We start from the raw sequence: 5,027 nt of genomic DNA, 5'->3' as shown, positions 1-5,027 counted from the left end.
CTTGACATCTTATCTGTAAACAGCAGGGGCTCTGTTTTTCTCTTTACGTTACAGGATACAGAGGTAATAAACACGTAAAAAAAAAACCCCAAAAAACAAAAAACCAGACCCTTTAAAGCTTGTTTACTCCTTCAGTTCCTGTACTTTTGCCAGTGCAGTCAACATTTATATACCACACTGTAACTGAAACACTGTACTGATGATATAGGCAGGTTATCAAAATGAATAAAGGGGGCCCTTGAGGTGGCTTAGTAGACACCTGTGCAGCAACCTGCCAGCCTGAGTCTAACCTCCAGACCTGTGATGGCAAGACAGAACCAGCTCTTGAAAGTTGTCCTCTGACTTTCACATGTGCACTGTGGTACGAACATGCCTACCACACACACACACACACACACACACACACACACACACACACACACTGAATAAACAAATAAAGACACAGTGAGCTCTTACTCCAAATCCACAACCCAGGATAAGGGCCTGGAAAGTGGAACTCAAGACCCAAAGTGGAAGTCCAAAAGAAGTCAGCTTGTTCCATATTACACACCTAGTGACCAATAAAGCCAAGATTTGCCTTCTCTGTCTGACTCCAAGCCACATCACAGGAGAGAATTTCACAGACTGGATGTCTCTGGGGATGAGTCAGGCTGGATAGAGGAATAAGTGAAAAGCTCTAAGCTACTCCAGGTTAGGGCAGAAACCTCAAAATCATCTGGGGAAGGTTTCCACCATGAGTTACTATTACTTCTAGAGATTCTGGGATAAGAAGGCCAGCAAACTTGGTCTTTACAGACATAGTCTCCCTAAATCTTCTGGTAGAAGATAGCTAGAAAGCCCTTTAACCAGTTTTGGGCTTCCCCAACCCAAATAAGACAAACTGATAGTTCAGTAATAATTTTAATGTATATAAAAGAAGACAGGGGCTGACGAGATGGCTTAGCGGGTAAGAGCCAAAATACACAACCCCCAGAAGATTTCCTTAGACTTAATTTTTGTTATATCTTATTTTGATATATTCACATGTTAGAGAACTATAAAATGATTTACATTAGCAACAAATAGTTCTAAAATGTATTTTGAATTATACTTTGCTTTTATCCATTAAAATATCTCTTATGCAAGTATGAATATGAAGTATATTTTGTTATGATTTTTAAGTATCACAAAATTAGAACAAGTTATACTGTTTAAGGAACAGAGCTAATGGGAGGGAAGGAAAAAGGAAGGGCAGAGGAGGGAGGAGGAGAGAGAGACTAAGACCTTTGAGAAAAATGTAAGGTTACTACTAGAATTAAGTTGTAACTGTTAGGTGACCTCCTAATCCTTATTTTCCTTCCTAACAAACGTATACATTGTGTACTGTGTAAAGAGAAAGAGAGAGGAGGAAGAGGAAAAGAAATACAAATGCAGTCACAAACAGCCCTGGGGTACTGGTTACTTAGGCTGGCTATTTAAATTCATATTGATTTGAACTGTAAAATGCTAGGTTTATGTCCATTAAGACTCAACTTCAAGCCAGGCACGATGGTGCATGCCTTTAATCCCAGCAATTGAGAGATAGAGGCAGACAGACCTCATGAGTTCTATGCCAGACTTGTCCACACAGTGAATTCCAAGCTAGTTATGATTATATAGTGACAGCCTGTCTTGGGAAGGAAAGAGCTTCAACTTCAGCCATATATTGTATCTTTAATCCCAGCACCTATAAGGAAGATTGAGTTTGAGGCCAGCCTGAGCTAGAGGTCAAAAATGATAGCCTGTGCTATACAGAGAGACCCTGTCTAGCAAAACAAAATAAGACAAAAACAAAACAAAAAACCTCCTCTGTGCCTATGGCTCAGGCCTGTAATCTCAGCTAGTCCTGAGGCATAGACAGGAGGATGGAAAATCAGGGGTCTATCTGGGCTATAGAGTGAGTTCTAGACCAGCCTAAGCAACTTGGGCCTTGTCTCAAAACAAAGATTAAAAAGAAGCCTGGGGTCACGACTCAGTTGTACAGTTCATTTCTAGCATCCATGAGGCCCTAGGTTCAATCTTCAACATTACAAATTTTAAAAAAAATACAGCTTTGGAACAACTTCTATTACATTTATTTATTCATGCACATGTGCAGCATAGAAGTGGAGACCAGAGAATAACTTAATGGGGTCTGCTCTTGCCTTCCACCATGTAAACATCAGGGATCAAACTCAACCTTGTCAGTGAGGGTTTTACCTACAGCACAATCTCTCCAGCTCAGATCTATTTCTATATCAAACGTGTGTGATTGGATACCCAGGATCTTTTAACACATGGATTGGCTTTTAACCCTAATTATGTTACTAATGAGGACTCAGACACTGAGTAAAGTACTTAACTTACTGTTGCTCGGTTTCTTCATCTCCAAAATAGAACTGGTTATGATGGTACCTGTTTCAATGATATTTTAATGTTAACTAAATACACAGGAAAGATGCTAATGTACAGTTGATGGTAAGTAGGCATTAATAGCTACTACTGTTATTATTAAACAATTTTGATCCCTTTAAAAACAACTGTAAACATACTAAAGTGGAGAGGTGAAAGCCTGTATGGCCTCAACCCTGCACAAAGAACTCTAAACAGTTAAGGAATTCTGAGAGGAGAGGAAGCAGTCTTACCTAGGGAGAAGCACACCAGTAACTTATCCCATACCAAATAATCAACCTTGAAAACACGCATACAAATAACATGATACAGACTGAACAGGTTGTATTTATGTACTTAGGAATACATGACTATGTCATAGTAAGTAATGAAAAAGCTATTATTTTTACATTACTTTTAATTAAAATAATAATCAGATAACTTCAACTTCTGTCCACTTCTGTCAAGTGGACAGAAACATAGAGCCTAATTATCCTGAATTTCAGAGAAAAAACAGTATGTTTAACACAAAGAACAGTTATAGATCTATATATGTATACACACACACACACACACACAGTTTGAAAAACGCATCAGTTGAGACCACGAATTTGAACGAGAGCAAGGAGGGGCATATGTGAGGGTTAGGAAGGAGGAATGGGAAGGGACATGTAATTATATTATAGTCTGAAAAATAGAGTGAAGTAAAAACCTCCTATATATTATGCAGGCTGGGATTATATCTCAGTTAGTAGAATGCCTGCCTATCATGCATGAAGCGCCAAGTTCAGCCCTTAACATTGCATAACCTAGGTGTAGTGGTATGTACCTCTGACCCTGGTGGTTGGGAGGTGGAGGCAGAGGACAGAAAGTTCAAGGTCAATTCTCTACTATAGGGAGTTTGAGGTTTGCTTGGGCTCAAAAAGTAAAAATGTATACTATATATGCATAGAAAAACCTTAATAATTGTGACCTCTAACTGCTAACAGACAATGTTAACTTTCTTTTTTTTTTTTTTTTTTTTTTGGTTTTTGGAGACAGGGTTTCTCTGTGTAGCCCTGGCTGTCCTGGCACTCACTTTGTAGACCAGGCTGGCCTCGAACTCAGAAATCCGCCTGCCTCTGCCTCCCGAGTGCTGGGATTAAAGGCGTGCGCCACCACGCCCGGCGTTAACTTTCTTTTAAACTTATTTTTTTTAAACATTTGATGACAAGCAATTTCCTTAACACTTAAAAAAGAAGACAGGTTGGTGGCAAACATCTTTAGTCCCATCCCTCAGGAGACAGAGGCAGGTGGATCTCTGTGGATTTGAGGCCAGCCTTGTCTATTTAGTGAGTTCTACACAAACAAACAAACAGACAGACAGACAAAAAGACAAATATAATAACAGGATGTTTTCTTTAAAAGTGTTCTTACAAGTTGGCGATCAGTAATTCTCAAACTGTGACCTTCCCATCATTAACCTACCAGCCAGACACCCTGCTCAAAATGTAAATTTTCAGGCTGTTCCCAGACACCATTTTTTTCTGGAGTGCTGCGTTTGATTCTGATGGTTGCTTAAGTCTGGAATTACTGTGGACTTAACCCCTCTCATCTTTATACAGTATACAGACTACTTATCTTGCCCAAAGTGCTTTACAACTCTAGTTTACTAAGTCCTCATTTCCTCTTGAATATACTTTCTTCATGAAGGTTTTCTGATCTGTTCTGACAAGTTCCTGCCTCATAGTCCAGGTTGGCCTTGTGCTGGATCTCTCTCCATGCATCAGCCCTCCAGGGCACTAGGGGTCTTTTGAAAATAGCAACTGCTTTCCCAGTTTCTGCGTAATACAGAAAAACAAATGTTTTTTCGAAAACAAAAAGAAGGTAATCTGTCTCAAGGTGTTTTGATGTTAACACCTTAAAAATTTAACTTTTTAGGGAAGTGCTGTTCACCGTTCAAACACATGTATATTAAAAAATAATAATAATTTAAATTTCTTGTGGCCCAACCAAAACAGCCAGATTTTGCCACCGGACACCAGCTGTTGCTCACTTCTTGTTAATTGAGAGATCAAACTAGAGCAGTAGAGTACTTCATTATAACTACGAATAAGATAGAAGCTCAGTTACCGCACTTGCTAGCTAAGTGGTAATTAAAAAAAAAATGACATCGTATTTGAAAAAACTAATATACTAAAAAAAAAAAAAAAAAGTAGCCTCATAGAAAACTCCCTCTTCCATGTTCTTAGGACCTTTAACCCGGACTTCCTAGCAGTGGTGGTGGACTTTGGACCCTCTTCCACACCAATCCTTTTCACTTTTGTTTTCCCCAAGCACACTCCTTTCTGCGCAAGGGGAAAGTGCAGGGGGACACTGCACCCTAGGAATGTGATTTCTCTGACTCTTTCTCCTGGGCCATAGAATGGGGGACAAACTACAAAAGAGACCCAGTTAAAAATACAACTACCGACAAGCTCCGCGAATCATCGACTTCCTTTCTGCCCCCACCTTCCGAGTGCCTTCCTCTTCCTCCTCCCCGCGTGCGTCCAGTCGCTTTGCATCACGGTATTTGAAGTTCTTTCTGGACGGAAGCGCCTAGCACTGCTTCGCGAGAGAGGAGCCGGAAGACTCTCGTTCCCAGAGGGCAGAGCAGAAGC

This window comes from Mus caroli, unplaced genomic scaffold (assembly GCF_978045245.1).
Source record: "Mus caroli unplaced genomic scaffold, Mus_caroli_1 scaffold_1, whole genome shotgun sequence".
Classification (NCBI taxonomy): domain Eukaryota; kingdom Metazoa; phylum Chordata; class Mammalia; order Rodentia; family Muridae; genus Mus; species Mus caroli.
Note: the sequence above shows the minus strand (reverse complement) of the source record.